At 35.8% G+C, this 19,023-nt stretch overlaps 1 non-coding gene across 1 annotated transcript; it reads right to left on the bottom strand.

Moving 5' to 3' along the window:
- Positions 1-15,510: 15,510 nt before the first annotated feature.
- Positions 15,511-15,590, bottom strand: TRNAL-UAG (transfer RNA leucine (anticodon UAG)). The gene has a single exon. It is a non-coding gene; the product is annotated as a tRNA-Leu (tRNA).
- Between the last annotated feature and the right edge of the window lie 3,433 nt (positions 15,591-19,023).

The following is a 19,023-nucleotide window of genomic DNA, read 5'->3' as shown; positions in this document are numbered from 1 at the left end:
ATCTTCATGCTCACGTTCTTTCCAGTCTACCATTTTCGATGATTCTTTCTTGCAAAAACCATGTATTCAAGTCAATAATCATTTTTGGCAACTAAAATTTGGATTCAAACGGTGGATTTAAGAGAAAATATGGTTTTTTTCTTTGTTCACTTATAGACTGGAAAGAACGTGTAACTGCAGAAGGACAACTCTTGAACATATCAGCAACACGACTGGAAGTTTGGTAGAATTTGGATCCATAGGATCGGTGGTCATGATGAGATGGTAGAGATAAAATGGAAGGAAAAAATAAATGGCTCAAATGGTAGATATCCCAACTTGGCTCTTACCTACAACTTGCCTCTTACCTACAACTCACAGCTCTTACCTACAACTTTTTACCCACTTTTGCCCTAATTTTTCTAGAGCAGATTGTGGGAGATCCAAGAGGTCATTCGCCGAGACACCAGTTGTAGGTAAGAGCCAAGTTGGGATATCTACCATTTGGGCCATTTATTTTTTCCTTCCATTTGATCTCTGCCACGCCATCATGACCACCGATCCTATGGATCCAAAATCTACCAAACTTCCAGTCGTGTCGCTAATATGTTCAAGAGTTGTCCTTATGCAGTTACACTTACCCCTGATTCTCTATATCATCCAAAATAATTTTGCATCCCTTTGTCTCGTGTCGATGATGTGGGATACATTATGGCCCTCCTTCAACATGGTCACTTCCTGTCAACTTCAGCTCATTATCCAGGAAGTTGACCAAGAGACTCCCTTCTAGTACCTTAGATCTTGCATGCCCTAATGGCAAGTTCTTCGCACTCGATGACAAGTTCACATCATTTGCTTTCGATTAGGTGATTTCACGGGTGTTCGACTACAGTTCCGTTATTCAGATTTAGTGAATTGTGATGATAGTACCTTGAAAACCATTGTCATTATTGGTGGTTTCTCTCGTGCTTGTTAATAGTTTATATGATTAGCTGGTAATCAAGCAATTTTCTATCATTTTCGACATCAACCCATCTATTCACATGTTAGAATTTGTACTTTGATTGGTTTGTGTTGGAGCACAAGACCCTGGGCTCAGATTCAAAAAGTCCAGGTTGCAAGGCAGTGTGACATGATTGTGCTAATATGCATGTCTCTTTCATATGGGTGGTGGCGACCATACCATGAGTTGTCATATGTGATCCTTCTCATTATTATAAGGTTGTGACCATACCTTGGTTTCGATACGATCCTCTTCATTGGATGGTTGTGCCCATGCCTGGATCCATTTGCATGATCTTTCTCTGGATAGTTGCATCCATACCACGATTCATGTATCATTTGATAGAGTTTTCAATTATGTACATGTATCTGTACTTTCTTGCATATTTTCCGACAACAGACTCTGGTTCCCCGCACTAATTCATAAATAATTTCACCCCTCACTCCAATTCAACCTTCACGTTTTAGGGGGCATCTGTTACACAACATTTTGTCACTATCCCTGTACTCCCCGTTCCTTGATCCTGGAGGACCTCTACAGTGAACCCTACATGCTTTCCCTTCATGAAGAAACTCCCATTATGTCCCTCTTCATGAGCAGAAAAATTCCCTTTTGCATCATTTCCCAAAAATCTTCTGTTTTTCCCAGTTTACAAGACCAGCGCTAATGACCCGTGTCCTCCTCGCACTGATATGCAGGGATTAAAACTATCCCTAGTGCCGACTGGAGCAACTGAGCCTTTTTCCAGTCACGCTGATCCTCTTTTGGAAAGTTTTTTAAATAAGGAGCTGAAGCTTCCAGCTCTAGAAGCTTTGTAACGGAAGTCTGGTAAATGGTTGGGCCAGATGGAGTCGAGGATGTGAGTTTGGGCTCCTTTTCCCTATTAGTATGGAACTACCTCAAGAGATAAGACCTTCTCGCATGAGAAGAGGAACCATCTCCCTTCCATCCATGCTATATAAACCTGCCTTTTTCCCAAGCACAAGCAAGTGTTGGTGTGCTTTTTCTAATTAGGCTCTGGTTGAAGAGTAATCAACAAGTTATTCATAGTTGTAGCTCTCTAGTTGTGTGTGAGGGAGAAGTGTGAATTTGGTTTAGTGTGAATACTAAAGGGAAGAGCCTTAAAACTACCATTGTTGAGGCCACAATGGAATGCTAACAGAAGTGTGTGGGAACCTGGTTTTGTTGGAGGAGAACAGCAACGTCAAGACAACGGTTGTAATCTCTTCTTGATTTAATATATATGCAACTATCGATTGATTTCCTACATAATATGTCATCTCACATGTTTATGGCTTAATGTTTCTTGACCTATTAAGTAGGTTGAATACAATTTGTCTATTATCACGGTTGTTGTTTGTTGTTGTTTACTTGTTTCAGGTGTTCGAAGAAGGAAATGGGAGATAGCTAGAGCAAGCAAGCAAGGTCATCATCAAACGAGATAAGCGTACTAAGAGGTAGGCCCTCTTAATTGATTCTAACCTAAGGAAATCTTCCATAGAATGTCTTGTTTGTGGCTAGACCCGCTATCGGGCTAGAGGAATTGTTTGTGTCCACACTTAGAATTTTACTTCACCACATAGAGGTTTGCATCTGCTTAACTTTTGGTGAAGCCCAAACTGGTGAGATAACTATCAATCCTGGTGTACCAAGCACTGGGTTCTTGTTTGAGATTGTACAATGCTCACTTGAGTTTGTAGGCATGAGACTCTCGATTAAATCTATTAAACCCTTTTTTTTTCTCAATGTACACCTCCTCCTCAGTAACCCCATTGAGAAAAGTTGTTTTTACATCCATATGGTGGATCTTCCACCCCATATGGGTAGCCAAAGCAAGAATTTATTTAATGGATGAATACCTTGCTACATGGTCAAAGGTATCTTCATAGTCAATTCTCTCAACTTGAGATAATCCTTTGGCTACAAATCTAGCCTTATACTTCTTTATGCTTCTATCTTCTACATGCTTAACCTTGAAGATCCATCTTGAACCCACAACTAATTTATCTGTTGGTCTTGGGACCACTTCCCAAACATTGTTCTTTACAATGGATTTGTATTCCTCCACCATTGCATCAACCCATACATATTTCTCTACTTCTTCCTCGAAAGAGGATGGATCAATCTCTACAATCTCAGTCATTAAAGCCATGTAGCTAGTCTACCTCTTAGGTGACCTTCTCTGCCTAGGTAAATTTGAAGGAGCTCCCACATTCTCCCTCTCTTCCTACACAATTCTATCAGCTTCCCTAGTTCTTTTTCTTCCTTCTCTGGATGGTTCTACTTGAGTGGATGTCTCCACTCTCTGCTCCTCAATTTGTGGTTTCTCCACAAATTCCTAATGCTCCTCCTTTGGAGCTAAAAACTCCTCTTCTTGTGGGATCTGAAGCTCCCTCTCAAGAGAGCACTGCATTTCTTTCTCCTCATAAAACTTTACATCCCTTCACACCATTTTCATTCTAGGGGAAGGTAAGTACACACGGTAGTTGTGAGGATTTTTTGTGTAACCCATCTAGCTTCCTCCTCGAGAAAGCCTCCTTCAGAGTAATCATACAAAGAATCTGATGAGGACTCTGGTTCTACAAGTAGACTATTTTGTTTCATGCCTTACCCCACAAATGCAGAGGTAGGCCTTGGTCATGTAACATAGCTCTCGCAGCTCCCACAATGCTATGGTTCTTTCTCTCAAGCACCCCATTTTGTTGTGGGTTGTGGGGTGTTGTCATCTCTCTTCGAATACCTTATTAAGCACATAAATTTTTGAATTCATTTGAAACATACTCACCTCCATTATCATTCTTGAGAGCCTTCACCTTCTTTCCAATTTCTTTCTCAACCAGTGCCTTGAATTCTACGAACTTGGAGAATGTCTCATCTTTCTTTTGCATGAAGGAGATCTAGCACTTCCTTGAGAAGTCATCAATAAAAATGACAAAATATTTACGTCTAGCAATGGAGGCTATTGAGAAAGGTCCATAGACATCATAGTGGATCCTTTCCAATAATGCATGTGCTTTGTTTTCTCGATCGTGGAATGTGGATTTTGTGTACTTCCCCAAAGTACTTCCTTTGCATACATCTTGCTGCTCAATTTCTTCTTTAGGGAGACTAGTGGTTATTTGTTGCATAATCTTCAAGATGCCATGATGCCAATGGCCAAGTTTTTTGTGCCAAATCTGACCTCATGACTCTATGCTTTATCCGCCTTATTGATTAGTGCATCACAATCTTCGACATCTAGCTTATACATGTTATTCACATGAACCCTGATCTACTTCACCTATCACATGGTTATGTGTTTCAGGAATACCTTCCCTTTGCTGAGGATCACATCATAACCATGGTCTTCCAAAACTACAATAGAGATGAGATTCTTCTTTAGGTCTGGAACAAATATGACATCCTTGAGTTTGAGATTGGATCTCGACTCGCTTTGAAAGGTGACTATACCAATCTTGGTCGCATTGTACCTTTCATCGTCCCCCAACTCGATGTGCATCTAGAGATCTTTCTCCTCTACATCACTAAAAAAGTCTCTACACCCTTTTATGTCGAATGAGGCACTAGATTCCAGGTACCTCACACTCCCCATTATTGTGTTGGTCATGCAGGTGATAAGGGTGAATTCAAGCTCAAAACGTGAAGCCAAATGTTCACCTATTTCTCCTCCTAAGGTCTTCTTGCTTGAGCTTTTGTGTGGACACTTCATGGCATAGTGCCGGTATTCATGACAATTGAAGCATTTATTTTTGGATAAATCTTTCTTCTTTCCCCCCTAGCTGGATTCTAGTTTGGTTTGATATTTTTTCCCTTTTCCCTTCTTTCCCTTTCCAACCAATGAAAATTTTTTCTTCATCCTCACCCTTGGATGAAATTCCATCTATGGTATTTCTCCTTATTTCCTCTTGTACCAAATTATACCAAAAGCATTCCAAATTTGGTAGTTTCTCCCTCCCATTCACTGAATCTTGGTAGCTATGCCATCCCTTGGGAAGACCTAGAAGGGTTAGGCTTACCAAGTCATTATCTGAAATAGTAACACCAAATCTTGCAATCTCATCATGACCTTGTGTGAACTTGCTTAGATACTATTGAATAGTGTCATTCTTCTGCATCTTGATATTTCAAAGTTTATCCTTGAGTGCCACTTTCCTATGGTTGTTGTTATTCTGGAATAGATCTGTTAGTGCCTTCCACATTTCATAAGGAGTTTCTTTCTCGTGGATATTTGTGACAATGTGATCTTGTACTCCCTCAACGATTATTCGCTTTTCTTTGGCTACATATTTCTTCCATTGGGCTAGGTTATGTGCATTGGATTTAGTTGGTTTTGTAACATCTCTCTTGGTGTCTTATAGCAATGAATTTTCATCAAACACCACCTCCATTCGATCCTTCCATGCAATGAAATTAGAGCTGCCTTCCAAGGCATACTCTATCTCAATTCGTTGAAGGTCATCTTCCCAAATCTAAAGAGATCCTTCTACAATGAACTGCAATTCAAACTTCTTGAGAAACAACTTTGATTTGCAACTGCTCATGAAGTTTTAATCAAAATCACAAGACACAAACCTACTCTACTAGTTTGTGGAATTCAATTCACAATTTAAAACATCAATCACAAGCATGCAATGAGAAATAACACGCATGCACATATTGTTTTTCTAGGGGAAAGCAATATGCTAAAAACCAGGGAAAATTTTAAGAACCCCCCCCCTAAATTTATAAATATAATAAATGGGCGAATCTCCATGGTATATAGGAAAAATGGAAGGCGATTTTATCAATAATATAATATGTATATATAATTTTTTGGCGAATCTCTCACCAGGCATGGCGAATATTTTACTCAATTATAAAATCTTGTAAGATCTTGGCGAGTCTTTCACTAAATAATAAAACTTTGTAAAGTCCTAGTGAATCTTAGCATAGGCTACATGCTGGTTTAATTCCCCCATTTAAATAGGCTACATTCCAGGTGAATACCATGGGTCAATACCATGTGCCATTTTTATTTTTATTAATTCTAATATTAGGGTTAATAATGGTTTTTTGCATGGTATTAATAACAATCTAGTCCATGGTATTTGTCCCATAGTATTTTGGCCATAGGTTTCACCTAAATAGAACCCATTTTTTGAGTGTTCATAAATATAAGGTGACGTGACTTATGGAGTAAATATAAAAAAATGTTTTATTTGTTTACCATACCTCTCGTTTATTTATATTTTTATTAATTTACCATACCTCTTTTACAAATATGGTATTTGGCCCATAGGATTCACTTAAATAAAACCTCTTTCTTGAGCCTTATTTACCATACCTCCACTTTACTTATATTTTTATTTGTTTACACCCTTACATGTATATAAGGTGACTTATGGAGTAAATATAAAAAATGTTTTATTTATTTACCATACCTCTCATTTATTTATATTTTTATTAATTTACCATACCTCTTTTATAAATATGGTATTTGGCCCATAGGATTCACTTAAATAAAACATATTCTTGAAAATGGGCGAATGGATTCACTTAAATAAAACCTATTCTTGAAAATGGGCGAATGGAAGGTTGTAAGTCCTAATTTCAAGGGCTAAATTTACCTTTTTTACCCTCTCCCTTAAAATAAGGTGGGCTATTTGAGGTGATTTGTAAAAATGTACTATGATACAAAATATTCGCCCACTAAAAATTTAAAACCCCTTAATTTCGCCAAAGGGCGAACATTCGCCTCTAAAATTATCCTTGCTAAAAACCCCTATGCATGCTTGCATTAATTTGGAATAGAGATGTATTCCAATTGCTTTGCTCAATTGAGCACAACCTGTAAGTGAATAACCTATCTCTCTGCTCACTAATAAGCTTTAACCCATACTTAGTCGATTTTTTCCTCTGCTTGAGCCCCTATTTCCTTGCTCAATTCCTTGAAAAATTAGGCCACTATTATTTAGTAAATTCCTCAAAATGATTGCACAATTCCAAATGTTGATCATCTAACTACATGCAACACCTGTATACTCAAGACTAGTTTACAACTGATGTTACACTGCCTTGGAATCTCCACCAAAACTAGGGAACTCGAATTCTCTGCATGCACTAGCTATTTTAGGTTGATTTATCAGTTAACTCGATGATCACTGAGTTAGACTGAAGTGTCACTGCACAACCGACCTTCCACTAGCTCCTCTAATAGTTGGAACTAGTTTAACTGAAAACAACTTGAAATAACTAACCTTGATTGCTACAAATTAGTTATCACAAATGCTTAACTAAACTCTAACTCCTACAACTTATATTTACTGAGTAAACTAGGTGACACAAGCCATGTCACACAAGTGAACTGCATCCAAGTTGTTTGTTGATGTGGAAATTCGAATTTTCTTAATTTAATCAAGGAAAAATTAAATTGAGAGTTGCTTGTTGCATTTTTCAACACTCACGCAAAGTTATAATCTCCACTATGTAACCAATTCTCTTTCCTTAACCACCTCACACACTTTTATTCCTTAATTAATATCATTAACTATTAACGATATTAATTAAAGAATAACATAAAATAAATCAATTTATTTCATTAACAAATTGACCTAACTTAATTAACTTAAAACTAACTTAATTAATAACTTTGACCATTAATCACTTAAACAAATTAATAACAAAATTTTTAATATATGTAAGTTTTAGCCCTGTATAGAAATTACTTGCAGTCAAATTCTAAAAATAGAAAATAAAAAATAATGAGAATATAAAACAAATACATAGATATTTCCCCTAGATCCCAAAACTGGGACTACTAGATTGATTTTTCATTATGCTCCTTTCAATGTTACAATACATATATATACATGTTTAAGCATTCATAAACCCCAATCCGTTAACCTTGGATTAGAACATAATCATAGTTCCCTTAACCAGATCTACAAAATACCGTGGGAAGAAAACCAGCATGCCCAAAACCATGTGCAAAACCCATGCACAAAACCATAAGTAGGCCCGCCCACATAAATTAGGGTCCAAACAAAAATTCTTGGGGCACTACCCCAGACCCTGTACAAGGGGGCTACCACCTCCCTGAAACCCCCCGTGCATGCAACTAGCCGTGGAAATAATATAACACACACCCAACATTCTCCCACTTGTTGTTTTCTTTTCCACATAGGGGGCCACAAGAGATCTTAGTCATTGGTCCAGCCCTGCAACGCCCATTGTTTCTCTACACCAAGAAAACTTCTTAGTGCTCACAAACTTTGTCAATGCATCTACAACATTGTTCAAAGTGTCCACCTTTACGAGCAACATCTTTTTGTCCTGAACAATATCCCCCACAAAGTGATACTAAACATCAATGTGTATTTTTTTAGAAGATAAGAAGGGTTCTTTGCCAAGAAAAATTCACTTTGGCTATCACACTCTATCCTTATAGCTCATTGTACCAACCCCATACTTGAACATAATCTTTGCAACCAAAATTCTTCCATGCTTACATGAGTGGCTACCATGTATTCAACCTCTATAGTTGACAGTGCCACTACAGACTATCTCTTGTTCATCCAACTGACTACACCTCCAAATAGGTTAAGCACATACCCACTTGTAGATCTTCTCCGATCCAGATCTCCAACCCAGTCTACAACAACAAAGCCATGAATGTCCAAAACTCCATCCAATCCTAATCTTCCTTGGTAGCAAAGACCATAATCATTAGTGCCACGCAAATACCTAAAAACCCACTTCACTGATGTCCAATGCTCCTTCCCTGGTTTTGACATAAACCTACTCAATACTCCCACTACATGTGCAATGCCTAGTCTAGTACAAACCATTGTATACATCAGGTTGTCGACTGCACTTGTATATGGAATACGAGACATGTCCTCTTCCTCTTCTTGTGTCTTGGGACACTATTCAACAAATAAATTTACACCTACATGAATAGGAACCTTCACCGGTTTACTATCCTGCATATTAAACCTCTACAGTATTATCTCAACATACTTCTTTTGGTTTAACCAGAGCTTCCTCTTTGCCCAATCTCATTTAATTTCCATGCCCAAAATATAGTTTTCAGTGCCAAGATCCTTCATGTCAAATTTGGAGGACTATTGGGTCTTCAAATCCTGGATAATTTTTTGTCATTTCCAATGAGCAACATATCATCCACTTACAAGACCAAATAAATAACATGATCACTAAGTAATTTAAAATACACACAGTGATCCACTTTGCTTCTGGTGAAGCCAAGTTCCCATATATATGTATCAATTTTTTTATACCACATCCTTGGTGGTTGTTTTAACCCATACAGAGACTTTTTTAACCTACATACCAATTCATTCTTTCCCTTCACCACAAAGCCTTCAAGTTGCTTCAAGTAGATCTCTTCTTCCAGATCCCCGTGACGAAATATTATCTTCACATCCATTTGTTCTACCTTAAAATAAAAAACAACAACAACGAATGAAAGTAATCTAATAGAAGCTACCTTGGAAATATGAGAAAACATATCACCAAAATCAATTCGTGTCACCTGAGAATAACCTTTTTCTACCAACCAAGCTTTGTATTTCTCCACCTTGCCTTCTGCATTCATCTTCTTCTTAAACACCCATTTGCTTCCAATGGGTTTCCTTCCAGCCGACAATTCCACCAAATCCCAAGCCTCGTTTTTGTTCAAAGATGTCATTTCATCAACCATGGCCTCTTTCCAGAGTTTGCCATCCTCTGAATCTACTGCCTCCCTAACAGTTTTGGTATCATCATTAGTAATAGATAAAGAAAATTTTGAATAAAAAGCAAACAGACTATACATTTTTGGCTGCCTTATTTCTCAAACTTATCTTCTCACAACTGGAGTTTGTGGCTCTTCATCTTCTACTTCCTATTATGTTGTAGAGTTTGATTATTCCTCCTTTAGCTCAAACTCTATCTTCTTGGGTTCCTTTGGTAGGACTTCATGTTTAATAAAATCTTTCATCTCTCTAAACACCACATCTTGGTTGTACACAACCTTCCTTGTTTCTGGGTTCCAAAGCTTATAGCCTTTTAAACCATCCTTATACCTAATAAAGGTGCACCTTTTAGATTTACTATCCAACTTGGTTCTTTTCTCCTTTGGAACATGTACATATGCATCATAGCCAAATACCCTCAGATGTGAAAGAGAGGGTTTTTTACGAGTCCATACCTCATGTGGAGTCTTATCCTCCAACATTGAGGAAGGTGATCTGTTGACGAGGTAACATGCAATATACACCGCCTCTGCCCAGAATTCTTGTCCTAACCCAACACCACTGAGCATGCTTCTTGCCTTTTCCATCAACGCCCTGTTCATTCTTCCTGTAACTCGATTTTGTCGAGGTGTGTATGGAGTAGTCTTCTATCATGCTATACCACACTTCTTACAAAAAATCTCAAATTCCTTCTTGTAGAACTCTCCAACATTATTTGTCCTCGATACCTTTATCTTCTTCTCTGTCTGGTTTTCCACCAAAGCCTTAAATTCTTTAAATCTGTCAAAAACTTCATATTTCTTCCTAGGGAAATATATCCATGTATTCCTTGAGAAGTCATCTATAAATGATACATAATACATAGACTTACCCAGTGATGGAACTAACACAGGTCCAAACACATCACTATGCACAAGCTCTAATATCCCTTTCACCCTCTTAGCACCAGAGGGGAAAATCACCTGATTATGCTTCCCATATACACAATGTTCATAGAAATTGAAATCCAGATAGAAATTAGACATACCTTCTACCATAACATTACCATGAAGTATTTGAAGGCCCTTCTCTCCAATATGTCCAAGCCTTTGATGCCATAGCATGGTCTTTTCTCCAGAGACCACTAGATTTTCTGCTCCACTTTCAGGAACCATAGAACTGTTGCACCCATCAATAACAGTACTACCCATAAGCTTGTACAAAGTTCCAATCCAAACTCCCTGCATAAATACTAGTTCTCCTGAACCATCTTGCAGATATATTTCTCAAACTTTTTACACCTACATCATCCATCTTGCTTACAAAAATCAAATTTCTAGCCAATGTGCAGAACACTCGAAAGTGTTCTAATCCTTCCACCTTGCAACTTCATCTTGACTTTTCAGCGTCCGACGATTCTAGCCTTCTTATCATCTCCTAATAAGACATCACCACAATAATATTTCTCATACTCACAAAACCACTCACTATGGGGAGTGAAGTGAAAGGATGCACCTGAGTCAATCAATCATGCCTCATGATCTACATGCGTACTTGAAGAAGAAGCCAAGTACACATCCTCGCCTTCATCTAAGGTGTTTTTTTCCTCTACAGAAGGAGCATCATTAGATCCCTTTCCTTTCTCAAGAGCTTTAGATCTATAGTCATTTTTGTAGTTCCCTTCCTTTCTGCATTTCCAACATACCTTTACATGCTTTCCTGAAGATTTAGATCTCCCACTCGAGGACTTGTTTTTTTTTCTATTCTCAGGCCATCCTTGTATAGAAAAGGCATCTCCATTCTAGCTCTCAATATTTTTCCATCTCATCTCCTCCGACAACAAGGATGAGAATATTTCATCAAAATTCAAGGTAGTCGTATTGCCACCTATTGCAACAACCTAAATATCCCACGAATCTAGTAGAAAACACAACAAACTCATGCACTTATATTCGTCTAAATTTTTTATAACAATGGATAACGACTGGCTTACCACAATATTAAAGGCCTTCAGATGCTCTGTCATCGAGTCTCCATCCTTCACCTTTAGGTTATACAACTTTTTCTGCAAGAAAAATTTGTTCACCAAAGACTTAGATTGGTACAAAGTCCCTAAATTGACCCACAAATTCTTTGTTGTAGTTTCCCCTGATACATTCAACAATACTGAATCTAAGATACATAATTGTATTGTGCTCTTTGCCTTCCAATCCAAATCCACCTAGTCTTCTGCTGACATTTCCATTGGTTTAGTACCTGGATCTACCACAATCAACTGATCTTTATCCACCAGTAGATCCTCCATCTTGAGTTTCTACAACTCAAAACTCTAACCATTAAATTTCTCGATCTCTATCTTTCCACTGCTTGTCATCTTCTTTCACTACAAGAATCGATCCCACAAATCTCCCACTAAACAGGATCTACCACAGACCTGAGAACAATCCCTCAGCAACAAAGGCGTCCCCTTGAAGCCGAAACCTAACTCTGATACCAAATGTAGGTTTTAACCCTCTACAAAAATTACTTGTAGACGATTTCTAAAAACAAAAAATAAACAATGACGAGAATATAAATCAAATACACAGAGATTTCCCCTGAATCCCAAAATCGGGACTACTAGATTGATGTTTCATTATATTCCTTTCAATGTTACAATATATATATATATATATATATATATATATATATATATATATATATATATACATGTCAAAGCATTCATAAACCTCAATCCATTAACCTTGGATTAGAACATAACTATAGTTGTCTTGACCGAATCTACAAAATACCATGGGCAGAAAACCATCACGCCCAAAACCATGTGCAAAACCCATGCACAAAACCATAGGTAGGTATGTCCACCTAATATAGAGTCCAAAAAAAATTCTCGGTGCATTGCCCCTAACCCTGTATAGGGGGGCTACCCCCCCTTAAAACCCCCGATAGGGAGGGTTGTGACCTCTTTGTAACCCTCACGCATGCAACTATTCGTGGAAAAAATATAACACTGACCCAACAATATAACTATTAAAACTATAAACATTAACCAAAATAATTTAGGATTAGACATATTATTTGACATTCAGCTTATATTAAAAATAATATATACATTTATTTATTATTATTTACCTATATTAATTTAAATATATATATATATATATATATATATATATATATATATATATATTCAAAATAGATTTACAATTAATATTAATACATACATCTTTAACTTATATTAAAAATATTATTTATTTAAATTAATATTTAAATGTAGTAATATATTTAAATATATATATTTATATTATATTTAAATTTAGTAATATATTTAAATATATATATTTATATTATATTTAAATATATTAATTTATTTAAATTTATATAAATTTAGGCATATCCAATTAATTGATTTAAAATTAAAATTAATACTAATACATGGTTTTTATATTTAAACTAAAACATGCAACTTTTATTTAGATTAATACATAATTTAATTAGTAAGTAGATATATTAATTTGGAGTTCTTTTTAGTGTAATTTTTTGGACTTTCTGGTGTCAGAATCTAGTTGAAAAATTTGAGGTGAAATCTTGATTTGTGTTATTTAAACTGGTTTTTTAACTGCATATATGGAATCAGCGCCCTAAAAAACCTAGGTCACTTCAAATGTGCAGGAGTTACCCATCAAGCTTCTGATTTCAATAAAGTCCTGCGGGATTTTATAGAAATTAAACTGAAAAAAACCACCCAAAAAGAAAGCATCCAAAAAGTCGCAGTAAAGGCAACTCCTATTAATTTTACTTCAACTCATATTAATGTTAATTAAATTAATTTCATATTTTTGGTCATTTTTCTTTGTTCGCTTTTAATTTGTTTTTTATTTTTATTTTATCAATACAGTACATCCGACATGCAGTGGAGACAAATTGAGAAAATTCAGAAGCATTTGATTACAAACAAATTCAAGATTAAAAGTGCAGTTCCTTACGCTATCTTGATAAGTGAAACAGGAGCTGCTCCTATTGAAGCAATTGCTATGGTATGAGCCATAAGGTATTTAAAAAAAATGAGCAAATGGAAGAGGGTAGATGACCTAAGGTTTTCATTCCTTATGCTATCTTTTAAGTGAAATAGAGGTTGCTCCTATTGAAGCAATTGCTATGGTATGGTCATAAGGTATTTATAAAAAATGAGCAAATGGAAGAGGGTAGATAACCTAAGGTTGTCTTTAATCACAGATTGGGCAACAAAAAAAAAAAAAAAAAACTTGGATACACAAATGGTTTAGTAAATGGGCTATTTGCTTGAACATGTGTCCCATAAACAGCAAAGAGGTAAAAGCTTTTGTTATGGATAAGTTCCACTAGCATAATTGGGATAAGGAGCTGGGAAGAAAGAATAAGTACTATATTGAAGTGTTTAATCTCACTCATAGTCATCAACCAAAAGCATACATAGAGGCCAATATCTCTTGAGGAGGCAAAATTCTTATTGCTAAGTTAAGGACTAATTCTTCTCATCAACTCCATTATGAAACAGAGCACTGGAAAAGACCAAAAGAAGTGTGGGAGGAAAGAATATGCATTTTTTGTTCTTCGGGAAAAGTGGAAACAGAAAAGCATTTCATTTTAGAATTTGAGACATTCAAAAACAAAGGGGAAAGTTATGCAGATATGCTCGCAGCGAGCTCTTGGGATAATCTAAGATGGGAGCATTTATTATGAAGCTTCACAGAGAAAAGGGCAAAATACATCTTGTAGACGTTAAAATAATTTCTTTCATTCTTTCTTTCAATATTAATTAGATTAATTTCATACCAATACATTTTTCTTTCCTCAACTCAAATTATTTTTCATTTGCTTATTTCTCTAAACAATAAATTATTTTTCATTTCTATTTTTCATTTTTCTTTTGCCTATGGCCGAAAAGGAAAAAAATATCTACCATGAAACAACTTCCAACATCATAATTTCAAAAAATAAAAAAATTATTCATAAAATATTTAAACTTCAAAGGGAAAAAAATATCTACCATGAAACAACTTCTAACATCATAATTTCAAAAAATAAAAAAATTATTCATAAAATATTTAAACTTCAAAGCATAGCGAAGCCTAATTAAACCTTAAAACATTAACAAAAAAACAATAAACTGGGAACACATTATTCTTTAAAAATAAAATAAAAACATTCACTTTCCTTCTCCAATATATCCACTTTATATTCCCTTTCACATTCCTTTCCCCAATTTTAAGGTAATAAATATTTCCGTCATGTAACAGATTGCTCGAACTGAGGAGGAACATTCCTAAATTATAGAGTGAAGAACAATGATGGAGGTAATTTGAAGCATTTGGTTAAAATTCATGAACGAGAAACGAGACAAAAAAAACCACCGGTAAACCGATGGAAAGAACATCCAGAAACGTCCGGCGGCTGGAATTCATCTCTGACGTTACACAAATTGAAGATATCCAGCGTGTGAACGAAACATGTCTCAAAATTAACCTCGCTTTGATGGTTGTACCACAAAGGGAGAAACCTCTGGAATTTCTGGAAAGACCAAAAAAAATTGACACCCGTGGGATTTGAACCCACTGCCTTTCATACCAGAGCCTAAACTCGAATTCATCCTTGACGTTACACAAGTAGAAGAAACGTAGCGTCTAACCTGTCTCAAAAATTGCCGTCCTCCACATGGCTGCACTACTACAGGGTGAAGAATCTCCAGAAAGGATTAAAAGAATTTGATGGCTGTGTGATTGAACCAACGCTCTTTCGGATCAGGGCGTAAATCTGCTAGAAAGCACTAAAATCTCTTGACAGCTGTGGGATTTGAACCCACGCCCTTTCGGACCAGAGCCTAAATCTGGCGCCTTAGACCACTCGGCCAAACTGTCACATGATTAGTAGACGTAATTTTACTTGTAGTGAGGAGGCTGAACAGAATAACATGGAACATAAAACGATCAAAGTAACACGGGACCCAGCTCAAACATCTTACTATTCTTGCTTTTAATGCCAAGAGGGTGGTAGCTCTACAAATTTTATATGCCCAGTGGGTTTTTTTGTTGAATGGAAATGTAGGCTAAACGTTCGCTTTGCGTGCGGGTTCGATACCTTTCCCTATATATATTTATTTAAAGCGTAAATTATAAAACGTACTGCATTTTTTTGGGGTGAACTTTTGCCCGAAATATGGTGTAGAATTTTTCTTAAAAGAGTATATTTTACTTGAGGGTGATATATTCATTTATATAAATTAAAAACACATCAGTGAAAAATGTGAAAATGTTATTAGTTAAACTCTCTTTTTATTTAAGCCTAACCTCAATATCCTTGCCATTATGATCAAACTATGACAAGAAAAACAAATCGTTTCACTCTTTTAACATTGCATATTTCGAGTGTTCCTTGTTCCTATCATCCGTTCTTTCTTCAGGCCTTAAGATCCAGTTGGGTAAATAAAGGGTAATTTGGCAAGACAAACAAATGGTTTCACGCTTTTAATGTTGCATCGTTTTTTCTTTCTTCCAACCTGAAGATCGAATTTTGTTGATAAAGGGTAATTTGGTAAATAGTATGGCATAAAGCTAATCCGGCATTAAGGTCAAATTTTGTTTATAAATGGTAATTTGGTAAATAGTATGGTCTAAAGTTAATTTAGATAAATTTGTAAAATAGTTTGTGGAGTGATTTAATAAATTTGTAAAATAGTTTGTGGAGTGATTTACTAAAGAGGCTTGGGAAGACTTGAAATGTCCAAAGATATACTTATATTTTAAGGGTCTTATTTGTAGGAGGGTACTTTTTCAAAAAAGAAAACATAGATTTGCTTTCATTATGAAAATGAGATTAATAGGAGGGTACCTACTCTTCTATCCTTATCATAATAAGTCAAGTTTTATTGGAGATTTGAACATGGGTGGGAAAGTGTCCACTTTAGCTATTGCCCCTCACATTGCAAAACTAATTTATCAATAATTATATAAAAAAAAAATTATAGCTTTACATCATTGTTACCTACACTAGAGCACAAGCCTTGTATTATCATAGTCCCCTGGGGGAGAAAACCATGAAATATTTTAATTAGTTTTTTTTCCAAATGGAAAATGTAACACAAATGTTTGACTTGCATGCAAGAGGTACAAGGTTTGATACCTCTCATCGACATCCCCTATATATATTTATTTCAAGTGTAGCACATTTTTTCCAGTCAATTTTACCTTAAATTTGGTAGAGATTTTTTAGAATCATATGTTTGAGTTGTGTAATTTGTAGACTCTGAGTGCCCGAGGGGTTTTGAGGGGTTTCCGAGGGCGTTGAATCCATTTGTACATTGAAAAACACATTTTAAAGAACAAAAACTCACAATCTCACCCAAAATTGTATCACTAGATTTCAGCGGAAAAGGCCAAACTGTCTATTAGTTAGACACATTTATTAAAATATAACCTCAATATGTCAATCAGTAAGATCAAAATACAAAAAGAAAAATGAATTGTTTCACTCTTTTAATGTTGCATATTTTGACTCCTGCTTATTCACGCCATTTTTTCTTTCTTCAATACTTGAGATAGAGTTTTGTGGATGAAGGGTAATTTGGTAAATAGTATGGTGCAATGATTTACTATGGAGACTTGGGAAGGGCTAAGTTGTTTGATGATATACTTACATTTTGAGGGTCCTACTTGTAAGGGGGTACCCACCCTTTTAGCCTTATCACAACGAGTTGAGTCTCATTAGGGATTTAAACATGGGTGGCGAGAGTGCAATACCTACCTCCCCACTAATTTAGTTATTACCCGTTGACACATACAAAGCTAATTTATCAATAACTTGAAAAAAAAATATATGGCTTTAGATCATTGTTATCTACTACAAAGCACAAACCTTGTATTAACTTAATCCCCTTGGGAAGAAAAGTATGTAGCATTTTAATCATAAAACATCACTTATTATCCATACTTTAATGATGATTAATGAGATCCTTGTTGCTTAGAGTATTTGAAAATCTTAAGTGACCATATTTGAGCTTAAACTAGTGTGTATGACATTTTTTATTATGGCCCTTCCTTTGATGGTCATTCTCTCTTATGGTCATAGATTACTTTATTTGAACAAAAACCCATAGTATCATAAGCCAATTAGTACTCGAGTCAAAGCATGGAGCTGGGTTACACTTTTTGGTGAAATGAGAGTGCATTTTGTTGAAAAATGGATGCTCAATTGAGCATTTTTTAAGCTCAATTGAGTTGTTGAGGCACTAAAAAATAGCTTGGTCGAGCATTTAAAAAAACCCTCGATCAAGTTGTTTTCTAACTCGAGTTAATGGCTTGATCGGGCATTATTTCTAATTAAAAGATGGTAAGGGCATTGGTGGGTTAGACTTTTTAATGGCTTGATTGAGTTGTTGGTTAACCATGTATGCCACTCAATCGAGGCTTACTTTAATGCTCGATCGAGCAATTTGAATTTTGAATTTAAGCACTTGATCGAGCTCTTGAAGTCTTAATAATTACAGTTTTAGCACCTCTTATATAGATTTCTCTGAAAACCCATTTTGTACCCTAACGAATTTAGGGCAGAATTTGTCCTTAAGTGGCACAATTGATCATGTTGGATTCATGAAAGAATCCTCTATCCAGTGACATATGAATTTGACACTTTCGAATTCATATGATATTTTTCATCTAATTTCTTTTAAACATAACACTTGAAATTGTTTTGGACAGTTTCAAAGGGGTTGAATAAAAAATAAATAACATAAAATATACACGACGAAAAAATTTCAAAAAGTACAACTATCTTTTTTTATGAGTCCTCTTCAAAAGGGTACTCTTGGTTTTTTAATTTATTTAAAGAGCTGGCTTGAATTCAAGAGACTCTTCATGAAGAAGTATTTGTTAGAGAGGTACTATGACAGTAAGGCCAATGAGTTCTATGAGCTGAAGATGGGATCGATGACAAATTAGGAATACACAACTTAGTTCCTGGAGTTGTTGAGGTAAGTACTGTATCTTAAGGATGAGAAAGCCAAATTTCATATATTTGTCAATGGTTTTCCCTTAGCATTTAAGGATCGGATTGGGTATGACAAGCCTCGGTCACTGGAAGAATTCATTGGGAAGTTGAAACACTGTTACGAGCAATCAAAGCGTAAATCGAATCTAAGCAGGGTTGGAAAGGGAATGACCAGACTAAATATAAATGTCCATCGAAGTGAACTAGACCCCAGGATGCAAGTCAAAAAGAGAATGTTTCTCCTAACAAGAAGTTTAATGCAGTAGAGAAGGAACATGGGTCGCAACCTAGAGAACAACAGAATATAGG

The sequence above is a fragment of the Pinus tabuliformis genome, chromosome 4_1 (assembly GCF_031772625.1).
Source record: "Pinus tabuliformis cultivar Carrire ecotype Pingquan chromosome 4_1, CPIR1, whole genome shotgun sequence".
NCBI lineage: Eukaryota > Viridiplantae > Streptophyta > Pinopsida > Pinales > Pinaceae > Pinus > Pinus tabuliformis.
This window is presented reverse-complemented; position numbering and strand designations above follow the sequence as displayed.